General features: G+C 36.1%; 1 long non-coding RNA gene and 1 pseudogene across 5 annotated transcripts; one reads left to right on the forward strand and one right to left on the reverse strand.

Annotated features, from left to right (window-relative positions):
- Positions 1-128: 128 nt before the first annotated feature.
- LOC129901665 (uncharacterized) lies at positions 129-4,817 on the forward strand. Of its 5 annotated transcripts, none has more exons than XR_008769896.1 (8): positions 129-307; positions 1,569-1,633; positions 2,176-2,246; positions 2,949-2,990; positions 3,071-3,262; positions 3,488-3,622; positions 3,818-4,227; positions 4,523-4,816. It is a non-coding gene; the product is annotated as an uncharacterized LOC129901665 (long non-coding RNA). The 5 variants fall into 5 exon arrangements; XR_008769899.1 differs by having other exon boundaries at positions 3,551-3,622; XR_008769895.1 differs by having other exon boundaries at positions 3,071-3,622; positions 4,523-4,817.
- A 1,776-nt stretch (positions 4,818-6,593) lies between these two features.
- LOC129898867 (uncharacterized) lies at positions 6,594-13,075 on the reverse strand (annotated as a pseudogene).
- Between the last annotated feature and the right edge of the window lie 409 nt (positions 13,076-13,484).

Consider the following 13,484-nt stretch of genomic DNA (forward strand, 5'->3'; position numbering starts at 1 on the left):
AATCCGAATTTAAGGAAAATTGTGATTTCCAACTCGTTTTGAGCTCTATTTTTATGGGTTTTTCAACCATGAGTTCCTTATTACCAATAGAATGGGATTGTTCAATAAATTTCCAGATTTGACCCTTTTCGAAAATAGTTAATTTTTGGACCATTTTACCCCCGGTTCCGAAACCTATCAATATGGGTGTCATTGGACTCCTTGTGACGTGTATGTTTCATTGTTGATAGTGGGTTGTCATTCCGGGCGCTGAATTCGAGAGTTGCTTGTCCGGTGGAGGTATTCGAGTGCGGCTTCGGCAATTGAGGTAGGTTTGGCTATCTTTCTTTGAGATTGAGATGGGGTAATTAGTCATTCATATGTTATAGACTTTGGGATGGGGTTGTAGTATGAGTTGAGAATGTTATATATATTGTGATGTCCGTGTGGAGGCTTATTTATTAATGTGTTGCCGTGACGGGGTTTATTTGTATTACATAGCCCGTGTGGGGGCCTTATTTGTTATCTTATTTGCTTTGAGAGCATGTGAATTATGATTTGCCTAAGAGAGAGGCTTGAGTATATTATTTGACTTGTGATGCCGCCTGAGAGATTGAGTTGGGGGTTTTGAGCATACTTGAGTATTGAAATATTGTTGAGAAAGGGGTGAATATTTAAATGAAAGTGTGTTCTTCCCGTTACTATTTATTGAGGGTGAATATCATGTGTAGGTTAAGTTTTGAGAACTTTGAACCTTATACCACATGTGAGTTGATTATTACTTCCATGCATATGTGTTTTGATGCATTCATCCTCATTCATCATATCATGAAACATGGGAAGTTGAGAAATATGAAAATTCTTTTTGAGAAAGAAAATGAAACACCTTTAAACCTTTGTATCTTGAGTCCTTGACCGAGGCAGTTTTCCGGCAGGGTAGTGGATGCATTGTGATCCCAACCTTTGTATCTTGAGTCCCTGACCGAGGCAGTTTTCCGGCAGGGTAGTGGATACATTGTGATCCCAACCTTTGTATCTTGAGTCCCTGACCGAGGCAGTTTTCCGGCAGGGTAGTGGATGCATTGTGATCCTAACCTTTGTATCTTGAGTCCCTGACCGAGGCAGTTTTCCGGCAGGGTAGTGGATGCATTGTGATCCCTTGACCACGAGGAGGTGGCAAGGATAATGAGATATTGTGATTGAGGTATATGGTCTGCGAGACCCCCATGGGTCCTGCTTGGTAGCACAGCTCGGCAGGTGTATACGACAGGCTGTGCGATAGTCTTGATTCCACCGTACCACCACATCATTGCATCATCATATTGCATTGCATTGCATTGATATCTGTGCTGCTTGAATTATCTGATTAATTGTGATTATGAGCTGTTATTATGGGTTTACTTTACTCGTGCCAATATATATATAAACTGGCAGCACCGATGCCGAAGTGGGACTTTTCTGTATGCAGGTGGAAGCGTTCCTTAGTTTATTTCATAGGTTTGATTAATTCCTTATACTCAGTCAGCTAAAACCTACTGAGTACATGTGAATTGTACTCACCCCTACTTCTGTGTCCCTTTTTGATGCAGATACTAGTCGGGGTACCCCACGTGGCAGTTAATATTCTAGCGGATTGTGTATTCTCAGATTAGTGGTGAGGTCCTAGAATTCGGATCGTCACTAGTCTATCTTTATTTTTCAGTCTTTTGTATCATTCAGAGACTTATGTTGTATCTTCAGATTCGAACCTTGTATTAGATGCTCTTTATACTTATGACACCAGGTTTTGGGATAATTTCTTTTTTTTTTTTCTTTTTATTTAAATCGTGGCATCACTTTCCCCTTTGGGAGTCTTGTATGAGTTTTATTTTTAGGGTTACACATCAGATTGGGTTTTGAGATGTGTGTCATCATGACCTCAGTTTTTGGGTCGTGACATCCATGTTCATGTCTCCACGTGTTAGCTTCATCATAGTTGTTTTTATTTTTTTTAATGACGGTGGTGTTCGGGCCCTCCTATGTGTACCTTCAACTATTCAGCAAGTACATGCTACCTCCCACCAACACAAATACCAGTTTCTACTTTGTAGTATTTGCAAGATCGTAGTTAGATGCAAATTTAATAAATGCCATTTGTTCTTCTCTTTCTTTTTATTCCTTCTTCTCACCTCTATTTCATTAACTCTGTTAAACCAGATTATCTCAAGAAAATCATAGTAGAAGATCATTCAAGTCAACAAAAGTCAAAGGATGTTATGACCGAAGAGGTAATCCTTAAAACTTCATCTTGCTATGATCTTGAGTACTTTGCAACATGTTAGAGCAGTTTGTAGTGGTTTATTGCAAATTTTGACCTTCAAATAAAAATTAAAAGGCTATTTTCTGTTTGGATTTATTTATTCGTTTCTGTAACATGTTTTTAGTGTTTTTTAGAACTTAATTTTGGGTTTAGAGTTCTAACTAACTGAGATGAATGCATGTTCATAAAATAAGACACATTTTCTATTGGAAATAAATACATAAGTATTTTAAAAGGGTCAAATATACATCCTTGGTTTTAACTGAGGACTAGTCACCAGGCTTGCATGCTATGCTAATGTCAAAATTCCGTAAGCTTAATATAGTCAATTAGCTTATTGTGGAAAAAGCACAAAACATCCACTTGTCCTTGTCAGTTTCTTAATAGACTCTAAAGTATGTTAAGACTTAATTGACTATTGGACTTAATACACTAGGCATCTATACTTAATTGACTATTGGACTTAATACTCTAGGCATCTCTTTTGATCAAATCTCATAGAATTGTCTTTGATCCTTCAAGTCGACGGAATTAATAGGCATCCCTGATTTCTACAGTTCTATGTATCTTTGTAAACAACAGTTGTCATCAGATATCTTTAATTGTTTTAGGATGAATTAATGTCATGTGAAATTTTCCAATAGACTGCACATGATACTCCTTTTTGCAGGAAAAACTGCTGCGAGAAGAAAACGAACTTCTGGAGGACCATGTAAATATTACCTCACAACATATGCTCTTCTATCTGTCATGTTTTTTCCTAACTAATTAATATGCATTATGTCCATACAGATAGCTACTATCAAGAAAAACACAAAAGTGAATGAGATGTCAATGGACTTCACTGACCTTCCACCACCCCACATAATTTGTGGACAACAGAGAGCGACCCTGAATTTCCTCTACCGATTATTGTTGTATTTGTCAAATAGCCCCTTGTTGAGGCCCCGGGAGTAATAACCTGCAAAATTATCACAAGTCAAGGTGTCTCCAAGAATAGCTAATATTGTGCAGTTTCAATAAAACTAATTATTCATCTGAGCTTTGGCCCTCCGGCTTGTGTTTTCGTTGCATGTCCATGAACTTATTCATGTTTCTGTTGGATGATGATTAATTTATATCTGTACTTGAGGCCATGCAATTGTTTTGTGAAATTTCTAGAAAAGAATCAAAACCTAATATTGTTAACCTATAATACCATCTTGCAAGGTCTGTATTAAGTTGGAAGAACTGGTGAAGCAAAACAAATTTACGCTGAGATGCTATTTGTAGGGAGCAAGCCGAATATATACACTCATGTCACTTTGCTCAATGGTTATTTTAAGTGTGGACTTATTGAAGAAGGTATGTCACTCTTTAATAAGTTAGAAAGACGTGGAGAATATACTAATAATGCATTTTATAATGTTTTCATTAACGAATTGTGCAAAAATGGTAAACTTAATGAAGTGCATACTGTTTTCGAGAAACTTTCTTTCCTTGGATTGTGCCCGGATGTGAGAACATAAACTATAATGATAAATGAATTTTGTCTTGTAGGGTTGTTGGATGAAGCTACAGAAATTCTAAGAAAAATGAAAGACAACGGTTGTTCTCCAAACAATGTCACTTATAATGTCATTATGCAAGGATTTCTCAGGTGCAACAAAATTAGTGAAATGACATCCTTTATGAAGGAAATGTCTGGAAGGGGCTTCTCATTTGATGCAACTACAGCTGGTGTTTTGGTAGACATTGTAAGGGAGAATTCTTCTGTCATTGACATGATACCAGAGCTTCAATCGAATAATAAGAAGTGAATATTTTTTTTGTTTGGTTTATTCGGCTACGCTATCGCTGTGATACAATTTCCTTATCATCCCTGCTAAAGAAATGGCATCCAATGCAATTGTACAAGCTGATGGCAATTAGCATGTTGCTTGAGCTTTCTACACAGGCCTTTTGAGGAGGTACATCAATTTTGATATTTTGAGTTTTTATTCCAGTCTTCTTTTTCTTAGAAATCAGATGTTATCTCACTCTTAATCTGTGAAAATACGGTGACTATATCCTTTTGTTTTTTTTTTTTTAAAAAAAAGAATAATGGTGAGTTCCCTTATGTGTATACATGTCTAGTAATATCATATTTAGTGCTATTTAGTTATCTTCAGGCTTTTGTTTTTATTGTTGTCTTTAGGTATTATCATTTTCTATTAGCTTCATCATAGTTGTCTTTATTTTTTTTGTAATGATGGTGGTGTTCAGGCCCTCTTGTGTGCACCTTCAACTATTCAGCAAGTACATGCTACCTCCCACCAACACAAGTACCAGATATCTTTGACTACCAGATATGTTCAGTTGTCTATGGAATATTTAATCTTGTGGACAATTTAAGATAGGAGTAAAACATGTCTATTTCCTTCCAAGTTTAGTTTATCAAGTGATGCAATCATGTTCTGTCAAAATTTAACCTCGTCTTTAGAATGTTTTGAATGTCAGTTGTGATTGTTTGTTTCTTCTTCATTAACGTAATAGAGTGCACCTGATGTTTATGAATGTCATGCTGATACTTTCTTGTTGCATTCGCTTGCCTTGTCTTGGCCATTGAAGGGCAGGATTATAAAATAAGTCATGTTTGGAAAGGAATACACAAACAATTGCCATGCTAAAGTGTTTTGAAAACTCAAAAGTATATTATGACCAAAGCGGTAATCCTAAAACTTTATCTTGGTATGATCTTGAATACTTTGCAACATGTTAGAGCAGTTTGTAATGGTCTATTGCAAAATTTGTGCTGGCTTGGCCTGACCAGACCTTCAAATAAAAGCCTATTTTCTGTTTGTATTTATTTATTCATTTCTGTAGCGTGTTTTAGTGTTTTTTAGAACTTAAGTTTTGTAACACCTCGAAAATTTCTATGCCAAGACCCAAATCATTCTTCATGTGTGTGTAAGATCGAACTCGGTGACTTCGAGTTGTATATATGAGTTAGGATCTATTCCTAAGTATTTAAGGTGTATTAGATGTGGTTTGTGGTCATAAGGGATCTTTAACACCAAGCCGAGTCCAAAGAAATTTTATCGGCTAAGTTTTCGTATGAGTTCGTATAAGGGTCAATTTCAAACGATCATATCTCCTAGATTATAACAAATTGGGTGGACCATGACCTATCAATTAAAGGTCTTTGAGTCTTCTTTTCAATGCCATCAAGATTGCATTTTTTGGAGTTCGGAGTAAAAAATTATGACTGTTTTACCAAAGTCTATCGCTGCAGTAGGTCTTGGCGCGGCGCGCCAGCAGAGCGCCCGAAACTAGCTGCATTAGTTTGGGGCTTGGTGCAGCGCGCCCAAAACTAGCTACAGTAGTTTGGGTGATGGCGCGACGTGCCACTATCGCTCCTACAAGCCACTGGACTCGTTTTTTTAGTGTTTTCTTGAGAAAAGGGCATTCTGGACCTTTCCCACTCATCCTATATCTAAACCACTACATTAGGGATCACCATTTCCGTCTCCATATAAGTTTCTAAGGAGTTTTCTCTCCAAAAACACCCAAGAACGTTGAGAGCAAGAATTGGAGAAGAAGAGGGCTAGCGTTCAAGCTCTTCAAGTAAGGCCATCAAATCCTTGATTTGTTCTTCAATTTAGGTATGTAAGGCTGCTCATAACATGGATTGAATTCATCCATGTGCCCTGCATCTTCTTTGAGTTAAATGTTCATAGGAATTGAGTTTTCTTGATAGATTCATGTCCTAATGAGTTTTACATCTACTAACTTGATTTTGTTAGGTTGATGTTGATAAGTTGAGAAATTGATAAATGTTTCATGTCTTCATCCCCATGAACCCGAATTGATTCCTATATTATAATATTCTTATACTATGATTGGGTCTAAGAGTTGATTGGTATGAGTTGTTATATATGTTTTTGTAAAACTTAAATATTTGAGTCTCCTTAATTGTTGATTTGGAGTCTTGATTGTGATAGAATCGATGAATTGATGAGAGTCCAAAAGAGACTTGTCGAAATGATTAAATTGAACTGATTGGATAGAATTTTATGAGCATCGAGTCTTGGGAGGAGTATCGAGCACCGAATTGGGTAAGAGTAAGTAATAACTCGAACCCAATAACTACGTCGCCAAACGTAGGAGAGGATTGAATCGTTAAAGTCGAAATTTTGTCCTAACAAGATATAACAAGTCTTCTTTTTCTTCCTTTCAAACAAAATTCAAATTTAAATTCAAGAGAAGTGATAAAAAATATTTACTATAAAAACAAGATCATCTAAAGCCACATAATAAATTTACAAAATTTGGGGTGTTACATCATCATTGTCGTTCACTTCTTCGTGATGAATGAGTGTTCTAATGCCTGAGAAACAGTGATTCTCATTAGAGGATCTAACACAAAGATTATTTCCATCAAATCTTTGAAGTGAGCCAACATCTTTAATTCTTCACTTGGGTCACCTGAAATTACTGATATCTTTCGGCTTCATGTTGACAATCAGCTTCCTTATAGCCTGCAAACAAATAGAAGCACATGCAAATCTTAAAAGTACAACAAAGTTATTACCATTCTTTATCATAAAGGGTTGTTTATCGGGGATTGAAAAGACGGGCTCAAGGGTCTACAAGACATACCTTCTTTGTAACATGATCCTCTTCGGTGGCGAGGAAATTGAGATCTTGGTCAAAATATTGATATGTAAATGCACCATGTGATAAAAGAAGAACAAAGGGTATTATTGTTTCCATACTAGCTATATCATGTCATTACTCATTACAAACTATAAAAGCCGCCACATAATACAATCATCATAACAGAATTATCCACAGCAAATTATTGACAAGCCTATGAACTTCAAATCATAAACGTTTTCATTCAGAGAATGTCTTAAGACGAACCTTTCTAAGCATCTTCTTCGGAAATGGACCTTTCAGTTCCATATGAAGACGGAGCATGTTATTATTAGTACAACCTGGAAATAAGACTTTCCCAGCATAAAGCTTAACAAACAGCAATCTACTGACCAAATATCCATCGGATGATCGTATGACAAGCCAAGTACTGCAACAAGAAAAAATACATTAACAAACAAAACCCCAGATCCATAAAACTACTTAGGATCAAATCATTGGAGCATCAAACAAAAGAAGCAAAGTGAAAAGGAAGATCAAAAAATAATAGATGGAAAATCTTGAGAAATGATACTTACTGATCTCGGGGCACAATAAAAGCGGCTCACGAGGTATGGAGTAATTTCGTTTTTTCCAGCAAACATAGCATTGCCAAAGTCACAAAGCTTCAGCTTGTCTTTCACTTCATTTACCTTAACAATTAAATATAGAAAAGTCATCATAGGCATATAAAAACAAAGTAATGAAAAGATACTCTCAGCAGATGCAAAGTGGGTGAATCAGCAAGCCAACAAAAGATACAATACTCAAAACATTTCACTTACCAAGACGTTGTCAGGTTTAATATCACAATGAAGCACGCCACAACCCTTTCGATGCTTCAAAGCACTGTAAAGTTGCTTGGTGTAAAGCCTCACAACGTCAAGGCTGAGTCCAATGTTACGCCCAAACTTCTTCTGGATCTCACGGAGATTCATCCAGAGAGACTCAAATACTAGACAAAGATGATTCCGGTACTTGAAGCTAGAGATTAAATGAACACAGTGGCGCTTGTCTTTAGGATCTGAAGCAACTAGCTTCTTCAATATGACCAACTCTTCCATATCCGCTTTATACATTATGAGCAGAAACAACAAAATTTGGCCACCAAAACAAGTAAGGTTGGTACGAAATGGAGAAATTAATAGATTAACTCACATCGTTTCATTATTATGAATGATTTTTATTGCTACTTTTGTTGGGTCATCGAGTATAGCCTTCAAATATTTATCCCGAACAATAGTATAAAACACGCATTTCCCATAAGCAGCAAGAATCTCATAACGGCCATCAAGAATTTCTCTGAAGCGGTATCCTGCAAAAATCAATGAGAATTAGAACATCAACTAAGACAAAAGTTACCAGCCATTACAGAAAAAGTTGACAAAAATAGGCAGAAGGATAAAGCTATTTTCTTGAGGTAACAATGCCAACTTGCAGTATGTTATATCAAATAACAGAATGAAGGGACTGTCATGCGCAAATATCAAGGAAGAGGGAGAAACAAAACAAATTTTGAAGTGTGATCAACATGCTCTGAAGTAAAAGCTCAAATAAGAAGGATCCAAGGAAAATGTGAGATAATATACTTACTATAATACCCTTCCGGATCATTCCAGTTATCATGAAGACAATTGCGCTCTGTCGGCATGCCATCTCCTTTGCCCTGCAAAACGGATATAACCAGACACATGAAATCAGTTTACTTATTACAGCCTGATTTGCCAAAGAAAAGACTCTCCATAAGCACAATAAATTATTTCCCACCATTCAGTCTAAGCACAAGTACAAAAAACAGAACAATCCTCTTTTTTTCTCTCACTTATTGGTCGGGGTTTTACCTTAGAGCATACAACACAAGATAGAGGGATTCATAGAATCAATAGAGTTCAAACAGTACATGATTCCTAGATATCACACTCTAAACTGAACAGTAGTAGCAAAGGACAAAGGAAATAACCTTCAACTTGAAACATAATAAAATAAAAGTCATTTTGCAATCATCACTTCAATAAATGGCTCCTTTTTATGTTGCATTTTGTGTTCAGTAGGAAAGAAAGGGACACTCACATTTTGTTTGAATTAATATAACAGTAATAATAATTTCCGAAGACGTTACCAAGACAGACTCACCGTTTTCGAAATGGCAGCAGGTGATTCTACAAATATATCGTCACAAAACATGTTAGCTGACCTCTCACTCTGTGAAGTGTTAAAATAGTAAGTTAATCATCATATAGAAGAAGCCAACATTTAGGAAAAACACTAAAGGAGAAAAAAGCTAAATCGTTATACTCCGGTTGATGGTGTTGGAGATATTCAATTTGTTTAGCAAGCTCTTTCACTAGCTCCTCTGTAGGAAACTGCAAAATAATGACTAATGATCAAAAAAATAAGTTGTATTATCAGCATAAAGTATTTTTATTTTTATTTTTGAAAATTATCAGCATGCCAAAGTATTTGAGCCCAGTTGCTAGAAATTCAGTGGTCAACTATATTTAACAGGTTATTTTCAGAAGTATACAGTTCAATTCCAACCTGTTGCTTAACTCCGTCCTCGTTCTCTTGTTGATGTTGTTTGAATTTTTCTATTTGTATATGAAGCTCCTTCACTAGCTCTTCTGTTAAAAACTGCAAAGTAAAGACAATGATCAGAAAAAGTAAGCTGCAATATCAGCATTTCGAAATATTATTTCATCGACTAATTTTAAAACAAACCCATAACACGGGAGAATGATTACAAGCTCACATAAATAAGTGTTGAAAGATAGGGGGAAAAGAGAATGAGGACGTATTCTAACCTGTGGTTGCTGTTGGAGACGTTCAATTTGTTTCTCAAGCTTCTTCACTAGCTCTTCTAGCTCCTCAGTTGAAAACTGCAAAGTAATGACTTATGATCAGAAGAAATAAGCCACATTATCAGCATCCCAAAATATTTGAACCCAATAGGGAAGTATTTCATCAACTAATTCAAAAACAAACCCCTAACAAAAGGAAAAAGTATTAAGATCTCCCAGAAATTAGTGTGGAAGATAAATAAAACAAAAAGAAGAATGGTATCAGCAGAAAAGAAAAACCCATTTGAATCTCAGGGTCAAGTGAACACACCTACCTCTGGAGTAGCCTATCCCAATCCACCGGCTCCAGAAGCCTTCTCTTCATTATAACCACCTCGCGAAGGTGATTTCCCAAAACAAAATGTTGGCTCATCAACATGGACATCTACACCATTGGTTAGACCATCAATGGGCTCTGGTACAACACTATATCCAGTTAAAGGCTTCTTAGCAGAGAGAGAGAGAGACATGCAGAGGAACAACAGAGAAAATAGCTTTGAAGAGACTCAGGTGCATTTACAATCTTCATAAAATCTTAAGTGGAGACAATATCCAACTCAAATCCTAAATTATATAACACGCACATTTAAGAGTTCGGATCCAAAATTAAAATACATTAAGAAAGCAGGAACTTGGCAGTTAAATTGATTAGCAAAACTGGATTATTAATTAGTCAACAACAACAACAACATACCCACTATAATCCCCAAGTAGAATTTGGAGACGGTAGGATGTACGCCTACCTTACCCCAACCTTTGTGAGGTAGAGAAGTTGTTTCAGGTAGACCCACATCTCAAAAAAAATTGGAACACAACCAACCAAGGACCCTTCCCTCTTTAGATAGATCTCTATAACATGCAAAAAGAAATATAGCAAAACTGAATTGAATTATATTTTACAAAAATCACAGGTCAAATAACTTACCATTGTCTCCGGATTGGGTAGCTTGGTCCTTCTGTGAAGGCTGATTCTTTTACTTTTCAAGAATAGCTTGCCTGCGCCTTTTGCTCTCCTCCTTAATTATAGCAAGTTCTTCTTCTTCTTCTTCCTTTTGAGCAAGTTGGAAAGCAATTTTTTCTTGATAGTCCTCCTGTTCAACTTCATCTCTGCAATGAGATAAACAAAAACCAGTATCAGAAATAGAAAACTAAATACACTGACTAGTTTTTTAAAATAGAAGAAAAACATAGAATTGCCAATACCTTTTAGGTTTCTCACTCTCTGTCTCTTCAATTTTTTGCTTTTCAGATTTTACGAGATCAATTGTCTTGTCTCTCTCAACATCAGTCTCATAAAGGCCATCAAGAATTTCTCTGAAGCGGTATCCTGCAAAAATCAATGAGAATTAGAACATCAACTAAGACAAAAGTTACCAGCCATTACAGAAAAAGTTGACAAAAATAAGCAGAAGGATAAAGCTATTTTCTTGAGGTAACAATGCCAACTTGCAGTATGTTATATCAAATAACAGAATGAAGGGACTGTCATGCGCAAATATCAAGGAAGAGGGAGAAACAAAACAAATTTTGAAGTGTGATCAACATGCTCTGAAGTAAAAGCTCAAATAAGAAGGATCCAGTTATCATGAAGACAATTGCGCTCGGTGGGCATACCATCTCATTTGCCCTGCAAAACAGATATAACCAGCTTACTTATAACAGCCTGATTTGACAAAGAAAAGACTTCATAAGCACAATAAATTGTTCCCACAGTTCAGTCTAAGCACAAGTACAAAGAACAGAACAATCCTCTTTTTTTCTCTCACTTATTGGATAGGGTTTTACCCTGGAGCATACAGCACAAGATAGAGGGATTCATAGAATCAATAGAGTTCAAACAATACATGATTAATAGATATCACACTCTAAACTGAATAATAGTAGCAAAAACTGCCACCAAGTAATGCACTACCACAATATGGACAAAGGGAATAACCTTCAACTAGAAACATAATAAAATAAAAGTCATTTTGCAGTCATCACTTCAATAAATGGTTCCTTTTTAAGTTGCATTTTGGGTTCAGTAGGAAAGAAAGGGACACTCACATTTTGTTTGAATAAATATAACAATAATAATAATTTCCGACGACGTTACCACGACAGACTCATCATTTTTGAAATGGCAGCAAGTGATTCTCCAAATATATCGTCAAAAAACATGTCAGCCGACCTCTTACTCTGTGAAGTGTTAAAACAGTAAGTCAATTATCAGATAGAAGAAGCCAGCATTTAGGAAAAACACTAAAGGAGAAAAAAGCTAAACCAACCTTTTGCTTAACTTGGTCGTTATACTCCGGTTGATGGTGTTGGAGATATTTAATTTGTTTAGCAAGCTCTTTCACTAGCTCCTCTGTAGGAAACTGCAAAATAATGACTAATGATCAAAAAAATAAGTTGTATTATCAGCATAAAGTGTTTTTATTTTTATTTTTGAAAATTATCAGCATGCCAAAGTATTTGAGCCCAGTTGCTAGAAATTCAGTGGTCAACTATATTTAACAGGTTATTTTCAGAAGTATACAGTTCAATTCCAACCTGTTGCTTAACTCCGTCCTCGTGCTCTTGTTGATGTTGTTTGAATTTTTCTATTTGTATAGGAAGCTCCTTTACTAGCTCTTCTGTTAAAAACTGCAAAGTAAAGACAATGATCAGAAAAAGTAAGCTGCAATATCAGCATTTCGAAATATTATTTCATCGACTAATTTTAAAACAAACCCATAACACGGGAGAATGATTACAAGCTCACATAAATAAGTGTTGAAAGATAGGGGGAAAAGAGAATGAGGACGTATTCTAACCTGTGGTTGCTGTTGGAGACGTTCAATTTGTTTCTCAAGCTTCTTCACTAGCTCTTCTAGCTCCTCAGTTGAAAACTGCAAAGTAATGACTTATGATCAGAAGAAATAAGCCACATTATCAGCATCCCAAAATATTTGAACCCAATAGGGAAGTATTTCATCAACTAATTCAAAAACAAACCCCTAACAAAAGGAAAAAGTATTAAGATCTCCCAGAAATTAGTGTGGAAGATAAATAAAACAAAAAGAAGAATGGTATCAGCAGAAAAGAAAAACCCATTTGAATCTCAGGGTCAAGTGAACACACCTACCTCTGGAGTAGCCTATCCCAATCCACCGGCTCCAGAAGCCTTCTCTTCATTATAACCACCTCGCGAAGGTGATTTCCCAAAACAAAATGTTGGCTCATCAACATGGACATCTACACCATTGGTTAGACCATCAATGGGCTCTGGTACAACACTATATCCAGTTAAAGGCTTCTTAGCAGAGAGAGAGAGAGACATGCAGAGGAACAACAGAGAAAATAGCTTTGAAGAGACTCAGGTGCATTTACAATCTTCATAAAATCTTAAGTGGAGACAATATCCAACTCAAATCCTAAATTATATAACACGCACATTTAAGAGTTCGGATCCAAAATTAAAATACATTAAGAAAGCAGGAACTTGGCAGTTAAATTGATTAGCAAAACTGGATTATTAATTAGTCAACAACAACAACAACATACCCACTATAATCCCCAAGTAGAATTTGGAGACGGTAGGATGTACGCCTACCTTACCCCAACCTTTGTGAGGTAGAGAAGTTGTTTCAGGTAGACCCACATCTCAAAAAAAATTGGAACACAACCAACCAAGGACCCTTCCCTCTTTAGATAGATCTCTATAACATGCAAAAAGAAATATAGCAAAA

The sequence above is a fragment of the Solanum dulcamara genome, chromosome 8 (assembly GCF_947179165.1).
Source record: "Solanum dulcamara chromosome 8, daSolDulc1.2, whole genome shotgun sequence".
NCBI classification, from domain to species: Eukaryota; Viridiplantae; Streptophyta; class Magnoliopsida; order Solanales; family Solanaceae; genus Solanum; species Solanum dulcamara.